The sequence below is a fragment of the Zonotrichia leucophrys genome, chromosome 14 (assembly GCF_028769735.1).
Source record: "Zonotrichia leucophrys gambelii isolate GWCS_2022_RI chromosome 14, RI_Zleu_2.0, whole genome shotgun sequence".
NCBI classification, from domain to species: Eukaryota; Metazoa; Chordata; class Aves; order Passeriformes; family Passerellidae; genus Zonotrichia; species Zonotrichia leucophrys.
The window spans coordinates 11,016,821-11,037,788 of NC_088184.1; the positions used below are offsets into that span (position 1 = coordinate 11,016,821).

Genomic DNA, 20,968 nt, shown 5'->3' on the forward strand with positions numbered 1-20,968 from the left:
AAATAAATGTGAAAGTGTAAAGTACGTAATATTGCTATGTGTATCCTACCTTTTACATACTGGGGTGATGACTGCAGCTTGTCAACCCTCAAATTATCTCAGGTCATTTGGTATTTGTTGCTCTTTAGTAGCATCATGCATTGCTGTTTTGGGCTTTCAGTTATTTCTCTCTAACTTCAAAATGACTGTAGAGGTCTAGTGAAGGCAGAAGGCATCATTTTTGCTTCCAAGGGCCTGAACTCAGGTGTTTCATATTACTAAAAAATATAATTTTGATTTATTGCAGACTCAAGCAAATAAATTTTAAAAATTAAACAGACAACCAGTATAGCAATTAATAGATGTCTTACAGTGTACAGGAGGACTCACATTTCCACAATGCTGAGAGCATTTGTACAAGAGGGAAGTTCCCCTCTGTTCTCCACCCTCTCAGGTGAGCTGCTGCTTCAGTGAGTTTCTCCTCTGGCTGCTGGAGCTGTGACTCCAGACCTGCAGTGTTTCCCTGTCCAGCACAGACTCTGGTTACCTGCCCATCAGAAACTGAGGCACAGCCAGGGAACAAACAGCCAGATCCCACTGGAGCTGTCAAGGTTTTGCAGCCATTTCAAGGCACAAATCCACTGAGAAGATGCTGGTCTCCTTCCTGCAGTGTCAAACGAGCAGGAAAATCTCCTTCACTCACTGCCTACCCACCAGTGCTCAATAAAAACATCAGAAACAAGTCTTCTGTGGCAAAAAATCGTGGGTTTCCTTGATCATTCCGGAGTGGGTAATGGTAGCAGTCAATCATTGAACTGCTCCAACAGTTTAACAGATGATGACTGAGTTCAAAATGAAATTTCACTTGTATCATTTAGCTAATCAAACAAATAAATGCTGCCATCTAATAATAACTCATACCCATAATTTCATTAAGATACCTAATATAATAAAGAAAACAAGTTATCTTCATATACCGTACAAATAAAAACATATTGCAACATGTGGTCAAGGCAGCTCAAGAACAGTAAGCGTTGCCATCCCATCCTTCCCTTTGTTCTTCCTTTTGGACTTGCATCACAACATTCAGTTCAGCAATGACTCAAAACAAGTGGCCTGTTAGGAATTAACCTCGAAGATCCTTTAGAAAAGCCTCACAATTCTGTAAACAGAACATCCAATTATCACCCAAGTCTGTAAGCTCACAGTGGGCACACACTATGATAGCAGACACTACCAGCAGAGCAGAGCAGTTGTAAGAATCAACTGAGATTTTGATATCTTACTGCCAAAACTTTAATTTGGTCTATTTAAAACTCTTTGTCATAGGTAGGACACAAAAATGTCTTGTGTGTCTCTGAGTCCACTCCTGTTATTAGCTAATAATAATAATAAGATTTAGTAGAAAATCTTACCCTAACAGTGTGAAAAAGGAGTTCACAGCTTCTACTTCCAGAGCAGAAAGAAGAATGGTATCTAATACCAGTGATTCAAACACTGCCAGGATCTTAAAGCCCAGCCATTGAGTTAGGAGTTAATCGACATCTTAATTGAGAATTTCCACCTGGGAACTGTGTTTATTTAGTGTCAGGACAGACTGTTCTGCTTTCTGAACCCACACACATAGAAATGTGTTTATCTCCAATTCAAACTAATGTTTATCCCAAATTCAAACTAATGTTCAACTATCAAGTTATGTTTCTGTCAAATATATGTATATACATATATATATGTACTTCAGCCCATCAGTGTATCTACAGAAAAAGTAAGGACTTAAATTTGACACACTGGTGTGACTCTCTTAAGGATAAAATAAAGAGTGTGAACTTTCACAGTTTAGTTGTTTCATGAATAATTAAAAAAAATTAAACAGCTGTCTGACTTATTTTCATGGAAAGGGTATTTTATTTTGACCACAGTACTTAGGGTCATCAGTGCAGAAGTAATGACACAGAATTGTTCAGGTACAAAATGTCTAATTCTTCAAACATTTGGTTAATTTGTTTTCTAAACCTAAAGCAATATTTGATCAGTTAAACAAATACTTGAAATGCATTTGGCTAGTTATCTATTTAGAAAGAGAACAAATTTATTTAAAAGGGTTTCTTTTACCCTTTGGTCACCATAGGACAAAAGTTAGATTGAGGTCACAGGATTTTAGGAATTTTTAGGGGATTTTTTTAATCTGATCTCAGATTAGACCTCCTCAGAGATTATTGCTGTCAGGACACCAGCGATAATGGGGAATGTTTTAGGAGTAGGAGTGCTTTAACAGGAAAAGACATACATGCTGTAAGAACTGATATGGCAAAACACTCTACCACTTAAGTAAGCAGAGCTGCTGTAGGATGTCTGTGTCATTGAGGTAAAAGGAACACACATTTGACAGTAGGAGCACACATATGAAAATCTATACAAAAGTTCTGACTAACTACAAAAGACAAAATCTAAAGAAGTGAAAAGTGCAGTCATATCAAGGTTTGTTTTCAGTTTAGAACTGGCACATGATCAAAAGACTGGAGACACAGTTGTTGCTTGAAAATGGATAATTAGCCTGAAACACCTCCTAAGCTGTTCAGCCAATAAATTTACTAGAAATAAAAGGAGAAAAATATTTAATACAGCTCCTCTTACAAGCAACTGTCAAGAGGTTTTTAGGCATTTTTATCTATTCAGAGAGTACATCTACTGCCAAACTGCCTGTATATCTTTCCTTTTTAAATAAAAAACTACTTTAGATCCACATAGGGAGGTGTCAGAAACATAACCCATATAACAGAGCATACAGACCTCTAAAGGCTTCTGAAATCCTTCATCCCTAGTAAAAGCCTTGCATCTTTCATTACCTTCCTTTTAGCTTCTTAGATTAAGGTTTGTATTTGGATTTCAGTCAAATTAGGCTTAATGTTCCTGGTACTGCCACAATTTCAAGTATTTTTAATTTTTCTAAATCTGTCCCAAAACTTTTAGAATTTAGAATTTTTGTCTTCCTTGCAAAGTTCTGTGGTTGCAGTAGGACACCAACTGCAGGTCCTCTGAAATTCTGAAGTTACACTGAGGGAGATGCCATTTGTGAATTCTGCTTTAGCATATGTTCAGTATATAAAGTTATTTAAGTGCTGTACAATAAATAACACAGCAACATAAGCTTTCAACACATTTTGAAGTAAAGTCATAAAAACAGTCTTGTTTTGGCCAAAGTGCAAAAATTTATTCGCAACAAATGTTGCAAATAGGAAGCCACAAAATCCACTACAAAGACAGACAATTCCATAACATTTTTGTGGCTCTTTCTCCACAATGATAAATCAGAATTTTAAGAACTAGGCCATATAGTACCTGCCCTGCTGGGTTATCAGTGACTTTTGTAGCCTTGTCCCCATGGCACATGCTCAGCTGTAGATGAGAACATGAGGGGAAAGCCACAGCAGCACTTCTGGCCCTTCATTAACACAGAACCAGGGTACAAAGGGCTCCACAGCAAGTGGAGAGGAAAATGGATTTATGGTATCAGTACAGGCAATGCATTTTAAAGAGCTGGAGAGACTCCACAGTAATTAAGAACTTCTTGGGATAATCACTCACAGAGTATATCTGGCTTGTGGTGACTCCCAGGCAGGGATCTTGCAGAAGTGAGTAATTAGAACCTATTACAATAAGATTAGGATGTCTTTGCCTGAACAAGCATTGGATACAGCATCATCCTTCAGGAAGAATGATGGGTGAAGGTGTTAGCTGCACTCCCAGCAGTTCTTCTGGAAACTCTTAGGTGGAGAAGTGTCTGACAAAGCTGCAGAATTCTTTCAGTGCTCATGGGGACACTCCGGGTTACACACATGTGGCTTCTGCAGTTGGTTGGTTATTTAAGGACCACTGAGCAGGGCAGGCACCACTTTGGGTGGGAAGACCTGCAGGGTTAGTGACAGGAACACTGCTCCTGGAGTGTTTGCTTGCCTGTGTCTGTCACTACAAGCAGTACTTGTTAGTTTTGGAGCACTGGGTGTCACCAACTGCCTGGTTTGAATTTTCTATGATGCCTGGATTATTTGAGGAGCTTCTAGTGTAAGATGCCAGCTGGATCACTGGCTTAGGCTTTGCTTTTTGGCCTACTGAAAAAAAGTGACCTGCAGTCACATTCCCTTCTCCTCAGCCTTTGAGTGAGGTAAATTGAGGAGGGGGAAGGACTAAAAATAAATGGAAAGCTGATAATGCTAATTCAGTTTTGAATGCTCATAGAGCTCACATGGCTGACATGAAATCCCTCACAATTGTGAGTAATTAAGAACTGTAACTCAACAAATAAGAAGTGTTTGTAGGCAAAACCACAACTGGATCCTCCCTTGCAGCAAAACTGCCTGGTAAGGTCTGGACTTCCATATTTTCTCATGTTATTTTCTGAAGGCATCTCAGTTTAAATGGTTTCCTGATCAAAGATAACATATGGCACCAGAAAGAAATGAGTCTCTCCAGAGCTGCCGACTCACTGCACCTTCAGCACTGAATCACAGCAGAACCTTTAAACTGGAATGTTTCTGAAATGCCAAGTCTAATGCAGATACCAACACTAAACTTACTGTGCTGTGCCCAAAAACTGCAAGAAATTAAACAAAAGAATTCATAAGCTCTACAAAGAAGATCTATGAAGGGTACCTTACCCTGGGAACAGTATTATCAAATTAAAGAAAGGAAACATTAGCATTTTTCTGCTTTAAGAAACAGGAGGAAACAAAAATCTTTGACTACAACTCTCTTTCTCAGCATCAGATTCATTATACCAAGTAATCACAAATCTGTCTATTTCTGGTTACTGAAAGACTTGTGGGCTAATATAGGGGGAGAAAATCACTAAAGAAGTCAGATTTCATCCATACTGTTCTTACAATATGGATGACACAAATGTAATAATTTTAATTTCTTCATTTGGAATGGTATCTCTCATATAGTTTGTTCTTTCTGCTCTGATTCATCCCCATATAAAAACCTCCAAATTATAAAAATACATTAATATTTTAGCATTTTTGGATTTACTGCATTTTTCGTTGCTTTATCAGGCCTTAAATCCTAGGAATGCCCTTCTCTGCCTGAAAGAATAAAATACCCTCTTATGTACACATGCAAAAAGAACATTTAGTATTCAATCCTTTTAGCTGCAAAATCAAATGCCCCTGATGGAACACAAAAAGGAATCAACATCAGACATACATTTGAAACACATTACACAAGTGATTAAAGAAAAAAGGGAAGAAATCTAAAATAAACCTACTTGCATAACAGCCTGTGCACAACCCCTTGAGATTTTAGAGTGGGATAAATATGTTTCAGACTGTGCCACTAATGTGACGTTTTAATGGTGTGAGAATGATAAACAAAACTTCTTAGAGATAGATAATAAATGATAGAAGTCTGCTATACAATTCAAAGGCCCAAATAAACAAATCTGCATTGATCTTTTTCTGCCAAGAGTGGACATCTCACCAAACCTGGTGATGGATGCAAGAGTTGAAAATGTTGTCACTTTTTCTGGACAATGAAGCAAAACCACAGAAACCAGCAGGAGAAGCAGCCAAGTTTAGCCACCACATTTGGCTACATATACTTATATCCTATAAATACACAGGCAGCATCTAAACAAGGATACAATTGTCATTCCCTTTGTAAGAAAATGATTAGTTGTACTGTGCTAATAACATGCTCTGAAGTAGCGAGGAATCGCAATCGATTTTCATGACGTAATACCAGAATATGATTCCACACTTCAGTAATAATATTTTCTGCTGTAAATGTGCAACAAAGATGTGTGCAGCCAAGGGATGGTCAATAGAGAGCCAAGGAATTATGCAGCATCTGGTCCAAGCCAGTTAGGAGTGAGGGCAGGGGAGGAGGACACGGGAGGACACGTTCTGAGCTCTGATGGCTTACGTTGATAAGGGAACTGGCTGGAAGCACTCCTTGGATGAGCTCATTTCATACTGAGAGCATGATGCTATCACTGAAGTGCTTAAAATGAAAGCCAGCACAGAGATTCCCGTTATTTTGCTTGATTCAGGGAAAAAAAAAAAAAAAATCTTTTACACTGAAAGAAATGAGTCTTCATTCTTATCACGAAGTGTGAGTTACACAATATGTCATCACAGGAATTGCATGTCCCAAGAAAAAATTCTTGATTTCATTTAATTTAAAATGAGACAGAACTGGGTCCATTTGATATACCATCATGACTGCTTTGTTTATCAACAAAAACCATGTACTATTGCCCATAACTCAGTTTTAAGAGTATATTATCTAGCAGTTTTATAATCAAGATTGTTTTTACTACTGGAAATTATATAAGCTTGGACAAGGATAACATTCAACATTATCAACTGGAAGGCACCAGAGTTATGATTTCTAGGCACAAGTTGTAATTGGATTGGAAGGCAAAGTTCAAGAAAACAGTAATACTCTTGTGTATTAACAGAAGGCCTGTTCTGCTCTGTAGTGCTCTACCCAAGGCCATTTCCTTCCTTAATATTAAAATTCTAATCAGCCTTCATTTCATCTGCAAAAATTTATGACCTAGTCCATTTTCTGTGTATAGATTTAGAAACAAACAGACCTGGAATATGAGACCCAGCATGTTATAAATTCTCAATTCAACTATAAAAATCTGTACAAGCACAGGGGGAGAATGTTTAAAATACACTGAGTTCCCCACTGTGCCACACAGTGAATTATGGCTATGAACCCTGCAAATGTCTTAGTCTCTAAATACAGCTGTATTAATTCCAGATTTGATATTAAGATCCTAGATATCAAACCCTGAGGAAACTGGACTCACTGTAGAAGATATGAAAATGGAGAACTATAACCACAAGAAGAAATTCTTCACAAATTTACCTTCAGCAGTGCTTTTCAAACTACAGGGCACTTGCTGCAAGCAATGTGCCTGTTTATTCTGAGCGGCTTGTAAGAGCTGCCAGAAAACCTGAGCATGTTCTCCTAAGCACTGCTGCTGTTTAAGTCGGTGCCTTTGGCAGGATCTGTGTTTGAGGATTTCCAGAATACTGGAAAGTAAGCTGCTGCTTCTAAACAGAGAAAATAGCTCACTCAAACCCTTAGCTGTTGGGGTTTTTTTTTTGCTCCCAAGGAGACACCTCTGACTTGAGTATCATATCTCAAAATTAAGCCAACAGCAAAGACAAGGAAAAGGAAGTCTGGGAAATGGAACAAAAGAATGTTTACTCTGCAAGGTAAATCAGGGAAATGGCTAGAAGGGCAGAATTACAAATCTAAATGCTTGAGTCTCCAAACAAAACATTAAAACATGAAGCTCACTCTTCAAAAGAGCAGCAACAAACACTGAGGATCACAAGTGTAAGGGTACGCGTCGCCTTCATGCCTCGACATAGCTCCAGAGTGGGTATTTATGTCAAAACAAATGGGTGGGCCACTGAGAACTGTGATGTGGCAAATCAACCACACCACTTCCTCCTTGTTGCACAATCCCATTCTTCTTTTCTGTCTCAACAACACATTCAGCCCACCTCCAGCTTCTCCCTGCTCAAGCACTACACCACTCACCATCCTCTGCTCGAACTCCCTTCTGCAATCCTTCCCCTCTGGGGGAAGGTGCACACCTTGCAGTCAGCAACCTCTGCTGCTGAGGACAGGCTGGAAGGCAGCTCTGTGTTGTTAGCTGAGAGATAACCACGTGCCATCAGGCAGGTGCCAGCACAGGAGGCAGTGCAGGCATCCCAGCGACTGGAGGTGGTCACATTTGGCTGCTGGCAGGAAAGTGCCCACGTTCAACTCGCCAGGAGAGCCAGGGCCAAACACATCCTCCCCTGGGAGCTGCCTGGCCACACATGGTGCCATCGAGCTGTCAGCAGGTCACAGAAAGTGCTCTTCAGCCATCAGCTCTGCAGCTGTGACAGAGATGTGTGAAATGTCAGCTCTCTGTGTGAATATAAATAAAGTCAGGTCAACCCTCAAGGCTGGGACATTGAAGTCTAATATGGGATGGGTTAAATCTTGGGGTGCATAAATAATTTTCAGTGACCATGTCAAAAAAAGGAAGGGATGGTGAAGTGCAAGAAACTGGTCATGGAACCACTGCTAAGGAATTCAGCCAAGTCCTCAGGCCACAGCACTGCCTCCAGACACCAACACCAGCTTTTAAATCCAGAATGGCTCCACTGCCTTACACCAAACAGAACCAGTTTGTTGCATTACCCTGGGAGAGAGAGGAAATAGGAGGAAGAAAAGAAACTTCACTCAGTCCATGCAGGTTGGCAAGAAGTAGAATTGCCCAAAATCCATCAAGTAAAATTGCATGTTAATTGTAAGGTAATTTTCAGTATTTGAATACCATTTCCTCTGCACTTTTCCACTCCACAAGACACACCTGACAATTAGAGGCAGCTCTGTGGGTGCCCTCACACTGATCCACCTGCACGTTACCAACACACAGGTGTTGATTTACCAAACTTAGCATCCTGCAGATGCTGTTCCAGCAGGTGCTTCTATTTCAGACTGCACAAGCAGCTCACTGACTGGCCAACAGCTCTAAACTACATTTGGGAAAGCATCCCAGCTCTCAAACTTTGTTTAGTCTCTCTGAGAATCTAAGAATAAATAAGAAAATTTATAAAATATCACTACAAACAAGCAGTTGTAGAAAGTGGAAGTTAAGAATGTAATTAGATTATGGCATTTATAAACTTAATCATAAAATAATTCTAAAAATTAGAGTCTGTAAATGAATCTTCATTTATGTAACAAAGCAATAAAAAAAATCTCATGGGACATATTAGCAATTGAGACTGACTGTCAGTGACTGGGTACATAAGCAAACCCTCTTGGGTGATTTTTCACTTCTACTGTGTCTCAGTCTCTTCAATAAAAGGGTGGGTTTGCAAATGCTGGGGAATATTTGGGGTTTTTTTCTATTTAATGGACTACAGCCATGGCAAAGACTGTTTCTTTTTCTTTTTTTTTTTTTTTTAATTTTACACATCTAAAGGTATCTTTAAAGATCAAGTATTTTTAGAAAGGATGTGGCACAGCTTTTATTCTGCCTGCTTGTTGCATAAGATTTCTCTAATGCAGCAAGTTACAAGGAAAGACACTAAACTCTGACATTAATATTTACTGTTGTGGAGAGCAGACACACGGTAGTGAAGGCAGCATCTGCCACTTGGAAACCAGCTGAGTGACTTCAAACCTGGCACTTGTGCAAATCTGTGTCTACTATAACATAAAAATATTAATTGAGAAGCATATAAAGTTAGGCTTGTCAGCCTTAATATTTTCTGGTGATTTGAGTGGGGCCAGAGAATAAGATAAGTATCTTTACAAATCCAGTTGGCTTTACTTCAAATGCAAAAGTTTCTAAGCTGCACAAGAACAGGAGCCCTGTAAAATCAAATTTTGGGTGCAAAGCCAACGGAGTACTGCTCATCATCTTGTACTCTGAATCCTGTCTGCAGCAACAGTTTTTGGTGAGCTCACCGTACTTCCCTGAAATACTGTACAACATACAATTATTTTTGCAAGAATCTGGGGTTTTTTTTGTTTCAGAGCTACACTCATCTCAGGGACAATCTCTAATTATTGTATTTAAAACAAGTTCTGATTTTTTAAGTTTACACTAATGAAATATTTTCATTGGCACTGATAAGTTGAAGATTACTGGAGCTTTCTTTGCAGCTTTTAATCAAGCTGGTCAGTATTCCCCATTTACCCATGCAGATCAGCTTAATTCATTTAGCAGCTAAAACTTGGAGTGAACAACGACTATTTTCAAAACAAATACATCAAGTTAAATTAAGCAGGGGCAGTTGTGGTTCATCTGAATCATATGGCTCCAGATTTCAAATCTAAGCTAAGGAAATAGAGGTTATGACATCCTGCAGCTGCGACAAGTCGTGTTCATAAAGCAACATTAAATCAAGACCACTTGGCCAGTTCAGGCAGTTGCTTGTGTGGAAGTGAAAGATCCCATGGGAACATTAAAAAAAAGAAAGGTTCTGGTGTCCCAGCCAAACCCCCCTTCCTTCACTTAATGCTACCAGGGACTAAGTTTCTTCACAGCAAATGACCGTGGACGCTTGTTGCCAAGTAATTGCTACTGATTTATTTACATCCAATAACAGGGAACTGCAATCAAACACTTGGCAAAATACCCGGGCAAGTAAATTAGAAATGGTCCTCCCATGCTACACAAATGCCAAGTGCCTGTGGCTGCTCCTGGGTACTCTGGTTTTCAGGAAGATCCTCTGGGTGATTTGATTGACCATAATGCCACACAAATGGCCACAGGGACACATCAGTGGCAGGGAGAAGCAGCTGGAGCTTCCTCGAGGCAGTGGTGTGGGTGCTGCAAGTTAGGGGCACAGCACTACACAGATAATCAAGTTTTCCTTCAGCAGGAAGGCTCAGGAAGAAAGAAAGGATTGGGTCTGGAAATGTTATTTTCCAGTCTCCCATTTTGTAGCATTCATCCCTGGAAGTAAGGCCAGGTGTGATGGAGCTCTGAGCAACCAGTGTCCACAGCAATGGGGCTGAAGTGAATGATCTTTAAGGTTTCTTAAAACCCAGGCAGCCCTGGGAGTCTATGATTTTAAGATCTATTTATTGATACAATAAGTACTGATAAAATATCTGAGAGTTGGCATTTTCAGTCAGAACAGATGGAAAGACTTTTCCAAAATTTTGTGAGCAAGTACTGGTGGCTGAAGCATTTACTGCTCCCCTGAGCACCAGGAAAAAAGTGCCTGTAGCTTTTCCCTTTTTTCTACTCTTTTTTTCCCCCCTTTCTTTTTTTTTAAGCAGGGAGGAAGCACGAAACAGTAGTACTGATTGAGACTTTCATGACACTATCTGGATGCCAGTGTCATGCTGTGTAAACATGTGGATCCATTAGACAATTGTTGGAAGCAGTGAATTCCAAATTTGATCTAGTGATAGGACTCCTGCTGTTTAGGAAAAAAAAAAATGGGGTTGCGAAACCACACAAGGAAAACGCTTTAGATTTCTTAAGAAAAAAAGAAAAAGCAAAGCACAGCATGAACAAGGATGTCCTGGATGGCCTGCAGATCCTGACACACAGAAAAAAACACCTAAGCTCTTGGCTTTATCACTTTGTAAAACTTTGTCCAACCTGAAAGGATAAAAATATTTGCATAGAGAAAAATTCACGTCCACATGCAGAATACAAAATCTTTTCCTTGCCAAAGGACAATCTGCACCAGTGATTTGTATCTCCTTGCACATTTCTTGTGCAAGCTCCTGCTGGAACTGCAGCTGGAGCTCTCCAGTATTCCCAGTGATGCTGGCTGGGGAAGGGAGTGGTACTTAACTGCCTTCCTTTGCTTTGTGCTGGCAAAGCAGCACTTCTTGCTTTGTAGTACTTAATGGCCTAAAACACACGTTGAAATTAACTCCCTCATTAGCTACATGGCTGTTACTCCTTATCACTTTCATTTCTCTTAATTATAGCACTGCAAAATTTTATGTTCTGATTCAGAATTCTGCATGATTAATACAATACATTAATTATATTTCTTAGAATATAAAACACAGGCCTCATGAATAAAAGTATAATTACACATGACCTTTGAAATCATACTCCATTCTTTAAGCTATCTAGAAATAACTATGCTCACTCTGCCCATGCAACAATTTCATTTCAAACTGATTAACCAGCATTTTATTCCACTCAAGTTGACTACATTAAAACAAAAACCAGTTGAGTTCAGCTCCCAGCAAAACTGCAAACCCACTTTAAGGCTGTCCCTACAGAACTTGTTATTCATCTCCACAGACTTACAGATGTGAAGAGCCCCGTGCACAGCTCAGCATTCCCATTATGATTCATGTTGTGATTTAATCAATCCTGAAACATTATTTACTACATTAAAGAAATTGTACTCCAACAGCAAGGATCAGAAAGCAAAAGAATCAATGCAGGAGGGTGACTGAGGAAGGAAGGAGGAAAGCAGTGAGTCAGTCCCACGTTATCCTGGGGAGCTGCAGCAGGTCAGCAGTAGCAAAGCTGCTCTGTGGAGGCTGCTGGGTGAGCACAGAACCTTTCTGCAAGCCAGCCCTAGGAACTCCATGGGCACACAGCAGTGATCCCAGCACTGCACACTGCTGTGCATATAAAGAACCTTGTGCAAGTGTGCCAGCTGAATTCCACAATTCCCATGTCTAATTCTAGTGATTCCCATGCCCACTTGGAGATGAGGCAACAGGACACAACTAAAGCACTGGAGGCCTGCATTACTCAGGCAGATCATCTCCTGCAGCCTTCCTTACACAGCTGGAGCTCCCAGAGCTCCAGATGTGTCCCAGCTGTGTCCAGGTGGGACTACAGCAGTGACAGGCACCAGGAGAAGCTCTCCACAATCAGTTTCTGCTCTAAAGCACGGGGCAGCTGTCCCACTACTTCCCTGAATGTGACTTAAATTTGCATGGAAGTATGAACAGAACAGCTGCTCCTTTGCCTGGATTTGTGGCTGATTTATTTTTGTTCTTGAGAAGTGAGGCCAGCCAGAGACTGTGATGAGCCAGCCACTACTGCAGGGTTTTACAGCCACCAGAGTTGGTGTTGGGCATTTCCACCTGCGTGGCACATCACAAAGTCATGTTAGCCATGGAAATCCCTTTCTCTCAAGATCAAGACCACATAAAAATAGTAACAGTTTGTCTTTCTATTTACTATTCTCCATCAAACTATGAAACTAAAATTGCAAGCAAAATACTGGTTGCACTGTTTGTTTTTCTTGGGCCCTTAAATGCCAACCACAAGATGTCAAACAGAGGGCAGAGAGAGGCCAAGGAGAGCAGGGGAGCTGGGGAGCCCTCACTGGAAAATGTGGTAGTAACAACCATAACTGGTGCTGATAGTAGACAAAAAATCATTTGATCAGAATGAGATCAAATCTTTTATAGACCAGCTCTGAATCTCTCAATACAACTTTAATACAAGAAAGAATGAAGTGGCACAGACAGCTATCTTAAAACATTTTTCCCAGATTAAGTATTCTACTTACCTCAAAATTTAGTCATAATTAAGTACCATTGAAGAAGTTAATCTTTCTTTTTAGGGGAGGACTTATCTACTCTTATTAAAGTTTGCCTTTCTCTGCAAATATTACTGTTCAATCATTAATCTCAGCTCAACCCTCTTTAATTCTTTACATATGCCTGTTTATTTTTTTTCCTACTGCAATACATATGGAAATCAGTGCTTTACTTATTTTTTCTTCTCCTTTAGATAAGCTGGATCTTATCTAAAGATACACTGAAATAGTGGTTATAAATTTTGAGTGGACAGATATATTACACTCCTTATAATGCAATAAAATACAATTCTCTATATTTTTTCCCCTTGGCATGCAAAGGAGCAAACACATACTCAGTAAAGTGAATTAATGTGACACTGTGTGCCAAACCCACCACTTTTAGCAGTAACAAACCAAAGTGACATTTATCGTGGTTTCACATTACAGAACAAATATTTCATATTGGGACTGTTACATGTCAGTTTTAACCCACCAAGCATGATATTTTTAATGAGGAGAAGGAAGTTATGGGTATATTTTTAGATCAATCTGCAGCTTTTATCCAAGATCTTCAATCCACCTCAAAAGTGTAAATAAAACCATCAGCCCCACTGTGAGGCATTACCGCAGCAAACACCATGAACAATTATGTTACAGATTTTCTAATCACTGGATGAAAACACTGGGTATTGTAAATGCTACACAGAGATGGTATAGGGAGATGCAAGACACATAAATGAAAGTGATCTGTATTTACCAGATTTGATTAAATTCTATTTTCATTTCTTTCAATCACCTAGAAGTAACTGTTTCACCTTTTTTTTTCCCTTTTCTCCTCCCAGTGGCTCCATCTCAGACTGACATTCTCCTGGGCTGCACCTCATGTAAGTAGAGTTGTAGCGATACAGTGAGATTATTACTGTGCATGCTTATTTCATCAATGTAAAACTGTGAAAATATTTACCAAAACTGGGATTTATAGACCTGATACTTATTTCGGTAAAAAGGTACTGGATTATCAAGACTGAAGATGTAGCTAAGATAAATGGTATTAACTCTCAGATCATCCTTCTCAAAGATCACAAAGCTGCCACCTAAACAGTTTCATAAAGTTACATTCAATTTACTAAGTTTGTGAAATCTGGACTGTGTGGAAGTGTCCCATCATCCTTGATGCACTCCAGGGCTCTTTGCCAGGCAGGGAAACCTCTGGAGAAACAGCCTGGAGGCACATCAGAAGGTTTAATTGGGATTACTTCTGCAAACTGCTTCCCAAGGCATGTGAAGCAGGAATGGAGGCTGCAAAGCCTTCCTGGGAGAGCATCCTGAGGGTTTAACTTGCCTTGGAAGCCCACAGCCCCTGGGAATGAGTGTCACTAACAAGGGCTGAGCAGGGAGAAAGGGAAAGGCAAAGCCAAGCCCTGGTTGGCTCAGCAGGGAAGATGCACCTTTAGGAAAGACTTCTAATCTAAACTTAATCTGTTTAGATTTAAAGGACAGACAGAAAACTTCATCTTGTCTTCTTCAAGAGACCAGTTAATTCCATTCATGTCAGCACTTATGATGCAAACACCACCAATACTCTGGGGGGTATTTGCACACAACAAAAGAACATTCCTGGGTAAAAAGGGTGGCACCTGTTCAGCATGGAGAGGAACAGGGGACTTGTACAGCCCAGTCTAATGAGCAAAGGATGAGAAGCTAGAAATTTAATGTTAATTCCAGCTCTGCCAGTACCAGCTGCTGTTCTGTCTCCCTCAGCAGGTCACCTCATCTTTTTCATATTCTCCTATGTACAATAAACATTTTGGTGCCCAGTGCCCAACTCCCAGTTTAACATTCTAGTTAAATGCACTGCCTCCCTTTACTTTGATAAAGTACAGTCTGCATCAATAGTAATACTTCTTAAAAATATCTTTCCAACTATTGTGAAACAGGAGCTGACTGTTTATGGAGTACTTATTTTTTATGTCAGTTTACCATAGGGCCTCTTTACCCACAGGCTTACAGCTGGAGGCCCCAAGGCATTTTTTGGGAGTGGAAACTTTTTAAGTTCAGCTCTTAACAAATTTCCAGCCTGCAGTATGTTTTTCATTAGTCTACATGGTGTTATAATAAATGATGCACTTCCTCTTTCATTTTATGATTTTTTTCTTTAAACATGCAACAATTTTTCTGTGTCTGTTTTTTATTACTTTCAATATACTCAACCACACTAATCTTAGAGACTGTGTATAAGAACAGAAAGGATATATTGAATAAGATATCAGCTACAGCAAGACAAGCTTTTAAGTTTAAATTCTTCACTGAAGGCCAGTCATAAACCCATTACATGCATGCAGCTCCATGGGCAACCACTACTTTAGAGGCTATTGTTAAAAAAAATAATGTTACCCTAAAACCTAGAGTTGGTGTAGAAGAGACTCCTCCAACATACTCACCTGCAAGATACTCAGCTACAAAAGTCTGATCCCACTGGCAATTCTCCACTACAGATCCCACTGTAGGTGTTTGTTTGCCTGCTTTAAATATATTTTTATATAGTTGATACATACACATTTTAAGACAGCCTTCCTTCTATATTTTCCCTCTCTCTGTAATTTTTAATAAGAATGTATTCCTGGGGGCTGACAGCACCAGGAAATTCAGTCTATGCCAACAAGAAGAGATTCCAGTCAAACATCATCATGTCTGGCATACTGTGTTTCATTTACAAATCTTTGATTTCTAAATGAATGGCAGTTCAAAGTACACATGAAACACAGATACTTTCTGCTTATGTACATAGAGATTGTTAGAGATTAAACCACTTTTAATTAAAGACTTAAGCAGGTGTCAGTTCATGGTACTCTCTGAATTTGGTTTAAGAAGATGTATGTTCCACAGTTACCCAGCAGCACATTAAATACAAGCAGAATCAAAGAGACTTTCCTAAACAAAGCCAAGAAAAGCTACTTTGTAAGAGAGTTTGAAGTTTGCTGCTACTGATCTGTCATTTATGGAACGTCACATACTTGGGAAACATTTTAGAACACTTAAAAAATAAACAACCCCCCAGCAAACAGCCCCATGAGACAGAGCCCCGGGCCACACATGATGTGTTCATTTCAGTGGGGTTTTGCTGTGCCTCTGTTTGTGCATCTAACTGCCCAGAGTTAATTTGCAGTGTCAAGGCCTAAACCAGATAATTTCAGAGCATTCTGGACTCAAATAACAAAAGTTTAAACATGGAAATGGAACTACTTCCAAGTAATTTTTCTCTATGTCATGCTTCAGAGTGAGAGCAATATGAGTGGCACCCTGTTTCACCATTACTCAAAGATTCTTCATTTCTTTTTTTAAAAGAAAATCCAAAGATTAATTTAAAGCCATCTGATGAAAATACCTTAATATTTACCTTCATATTTTGTTGTAATATATAGTGAATTCAAGTGATTTCAAAAGTTATCCTGGATGCTTCTCATTTCAGGATGTTAAATATTGGCTCTCAGAAATTCCATTACACATTGTCTGACAATATTTGCTGGTCTGGAGTACATGAACTGACTTTTAATTCTCACAGAGGTAATGATAATAAAATTTGTAGAAGTTGGGCATAGTTGACATTTTAGAATTTCGTATTTATTGCAAGTCCCTCCTTTCCAGGTCTGTAAAGTAAGTGTAAAAAATGGTTAGAACTGCCAAATGTATAAACTCTCTCAATCCTTTCATCAGTTACAGCTATTCTCAGGCTGGTCTCCTAATCACCCTTTAAAAATGAGGGCACCAGGACATCTTGGCAGCAGTGTTACAGCTGACACCTGAGGACAGTAAAGGAGCACACCTGTAATCCTGGATTTTATAACCAGTAAATGACAAGCTGAAGTCCCAAACCAGGAGCAGGCCATTGGAGAGCTGTGGGGGCGGCAGAGCCAGGATCCACCAGCTGCAGTCAGGGGGATGCAGGACGAGCAGGGCACAAAGATCAGAGCAAAGGCTGCTGACCAGCCAGGGCTGTCATCTGCAGCAGTGAAATACCAGCCTAAATCTCAAATGCTGCTTTAGGGCAGCCACAGCACGGCTGCAAAGGCAGAGTTTAAAGTGGCACAGGATGGTTAACATCAAAGCACAAGCTTTGGAGTTTCAACTGATCCTAAAGGGAGGACTGGGCATTGTTGTATAAACCAGCTTTCCCTTTGGCAGTGACCTTCCCCTACTTCTTTACTTTATTACAATATGGTATATAAAGAAATCTAAAAAATAAAAAATGGTAGAAACCAAGATTTGTTTGCTTCAGCAATAAGGTACAAATCTGGAGTAACCATGAAGGCTCAAATTATAAAATATCCACCAGTGCAACACATGGCTCCTGAATTTTATCAAGCTGGCTGCAGGCAGTGTAAGGAATCTCCCTTAGCCAGGAAGGAAAAATGCCTAAATTCAGGTGAGATTCTTTTGTGCAGCTATGGCAGGCACAGGTTACAAAGTGGGGCTTTGTATGGCTGCTCCACCTCCAGCTTTATTTGCTGGGAGTTGGTTATGTAACTAACACAAAAGAAAATAACCATTTCTGGGTTGTTTTCCTTTGCAAGCCCTGGGCTGCCAGGAGGAACTCAGAGAATTCAAAAGCAGCTTCCCTTCTGTTGCTCTTTTGGGTGTTTCTCTTTGAAGTGGCACCCTGAGTGGCTGCTCATTCACCAGTTTTGTAGGTAGCCTTTAAAGAAATACTTTCCACCCTTCAAGCTTAAGTACAGAAACATACAATTAATTAAACCAAGTTAGTGGTGTTATTATTTCAGCCTTTTATTTCTACTTGGTGTCAGACTCTTAAGACGAAAGGACTCTTTGTAGTAGGGTTTCAGACACTCTGGGGAAAATTGTGAACTTTAAGACTGATCTGATCTGGTTCGTGCAACACACAAACAATCTAAGGAAATCATTTAGCTACTGCTTAAAGGAAAATTCATTCTAAAATCCAGAAACAGTCAAACTTTGCAGTGTTACTGCGCTGTATTTAACTGATGATTTAACCCTTTGTTTTGACATGCTGGTTTTTAATCACTTTTTCCCCAACAAAAGAAGACTCTGTATAAAATATGGAATTTATGGAAAGTAGATTTCCTGGCTAGGAAATCTTTGGTAACCCCACTAACCTGCCAAATGGCTCTAATGCAACAAAAATTGCATCTATTGCTGCTTATAATTGTAGTGGCCAAACACCACATTACTGGTTTCCAAGTATTTTCCTGGTGTGAAATGTTTGTAAACCAATCTCTTTCACTGGTGCCAAACTCCAGGAATACTCTCCAAGATGGTTTTAGTCCTTAAATTAAAAAAAAAAATTCCCACATTATGAAAAATTACTATGCAGAAAAGATCTCAGTGAATCCATTTTACCATAATGGCTCACTCCCATTTCCACACACTCTGTATGTTGTTTATTTTCATTCTTTGAGCATGGGATTTTATAGCCATAATTATCTCATTTTCTCATAGTACAAACAGTCCAATTTTCATTCATTAAGGTCAACATTTTCATTGTATTCTTCCTGGTTTTTTCTTCCCTTTAAAATTTGCTATGAACAATAAATACAATAGATTTATGCCATCAAAATATCTCTTGGGGTAGAGATTTATTCATAAATTGTTTTTTCGCATGAGCATAGATCAAAAGTGGCAATGGTAAAATGAACAGCTAGAGGAAATTATGTTTTAACTCCTCAATTTCAACCTCAACTTCAAAGATTATTGTCCAACAATATTCTTCAAAATCTGGAAGGCTTCAAGAAGTAATGTGCAGTCAAGCAGATTTTAGAAGCTGGTAGCACTTCATGGTCAGCTGACTGTGAAATCCTACTCACTACCACAGTCTGGAGCTTGCAAACTTGGTGCTTTACAACTTCTTTAAAGGGTTGAAGGGTGGGGAGACTGCAGCCAAGAATTTATTAAGGAGGACAGTAATACCCTGGACTTTTTCCTTTGCTTGTGCTTTCTCCTGCCTCTCCTGTGCTGCAAAGTGAGCAGCAGTGCCTTCAGCCTGTCCTGTGAGCTTCACAAAACACACCCAGAGGGTTAAAGCCCTTCCACTACCTGAGGTCTGCAGAGGAAAGAGCTGCTGCAAGGCTGCTAACAGGAAAAGGTCAGGAGCTGTGTATTATATCCTGTACGTTTGGATTAGCCCACAATAGCTAAATAAACTGATCTGATGTCTAATGACATTTTCAAACAGTAGCTAATAAAATTAGCCAAAGTAGGCAGAGACAAAAGATGCACATGGACACACCAAAGAATATCTCTAACACATCCACACAAGCAGTGACCTAACAGAATTTCAGCAGTTTGGCCACACCAATCAGGGTCAGATATAAAGGAACTCAAGTTAAAAAACCTGCTGAATAGAAAAGACAGAAGAGACAGATACTCCTGACTTGCCTATTATTACCACTCCTATTGATATGCAGCTATCAGGTTTTTGGCACAGAATCATGTTTTTGAAACAGAATCATGGTCTTTTCTAAATAAAGTAAAAGGCATGGTACTGACATGAACCACAAGCTTGGAATACTTTGGGAAAGCTTCTATGAATTAGCAGGGTTAGCAGGTGTGAGGGATTTCCACTAAAAATCACATGAGGATCCTGGGTCATGTCAGCAGAGGAAGGAGCTGTAAAGGAGGAGATTCCCACCCCTGTAATGATGGAGCTGGCACAAGGAGGGTAACCCTGAGCTGCTTCAGCTGCTCAGAGCACTGCAGTGCCCCTCAGAATGAGCTTTCTTGTCCCACTGGACACCAAAAGGCGCCACTCGCTTTCTGGTGGCCCTCAGCAGAAAAGAAGCTGTGCCTAGCTATGAAACATCCAGCTTCCACAGGCAGTTTCACCAGAGCTCATCTGGAACGGCCCTCAGGGAAAGCTGGGTGAATTCCTCAAACCAGAGACGCTGGTTCTGAGGAATGAATGTATGATTAATGGAGTTGCAGCACTGGTACAGTTGTGGTCGCCTTTTTAAAGCTTTCCATCAAAGTTCTTGCAACCTGAAATACTGTAGCAGATGAAAAACGAAAGGGACTCAAAGCTGTGCTCATATAAAAGGCAGTGCTAAAGCAACTAATCTAAAATGTGCAAATAAGTCTTGCTTACCTCAGCTGATTTGCACATTCACTTTCATTTTTTTATGTAATTACCAAAGCATTTTCAGACTTGTTATGACCAAATATGAACTTGCTGAATATTCAGACTAAGATGAAACAGAAATAAACAGTCTTGAATGAATCCCATTAATACTACACCTTGCTTTACACTTGAAACAGTAATACTGAAAATGAGAAGGAATGTCAGTGGGGATTGGCTTCAGTCTGTGCAATGAACCAGGAGATCTTTGCTGAGTCTCTCTATCGTGAACCACCAACTGCTTGCATTCCTTTGAAGGTACCAGCTTAAGATAAAAGTATACTGAGGAATATTTGTGATAATCCTTTAAATGAACAACCACTCTTTATAGAGACTCTGCACATGGGTATGAAGGGCTGAAACACACACACTAATTCACTAATATTATAGTGATGCTTCAATAAAACCACTTCAGCTCATAAAAATAATGCTCTGGCAACCACAGTCCTGAATAACTACTTTCACTTTAACCTTGTGATTTGTTTAATCCACCTGAATCACTGAAACTGTCTAAGTTACTGCACAGAGCAGTCCTGGAAGGTGAACTTCTAAAAGGCATTATAATGTTGAACAAAATTGCACAGAACTTTGTTTTGGTCTTATTTAGCTTCTGTAAGTAAAAACTACTACTAGAATTGTCTATCAGATGTAGCAGCATGTTAGGGACATCAGCACCTTAAACATATAATGACTTGAACATCTGAATCACGACAGATTATTCTGTAATCTTCACTGTTCATATCCCATTTTCATATTACCAAGGTTACCTGTAATTATGAACTTCAGGGCTGTGCAT

At 39.6% G+C, this 20,968-nt stretch overlaps 2 protein-coding genes across 5 annotated transcripts in view; one reads left to right on the forward strand and one right to left on the reverse strand.

The window, feature by feature from the left end:
• C14H7orf50 (chromosome 14 C7orf50 homolog) overlaps positions 1-20,968 on the reverse strand; it is a 120,330-nt gene that overhangs the window by 39,309 nt on the left and 60,053 nt on the right. The window lies entirely within an intron of this gene.
• Positions 1-20,968, forward strand: part of GPR146 (G protein-coupled receptor 146) — a 48,384-nt gene that overhangs the window by 7,926 nt on the left and 19,490 nt on the right. The window contains exon 2 of the mRNA XM_064726109.1: positions 13,868-13,909. The gene's annotated coding sequence lies outside the window, so the exon portion shown is untranslated. The remainder of the gene's footprint in view (positions 1-13,867; positions 13,910-20,968) is intronic.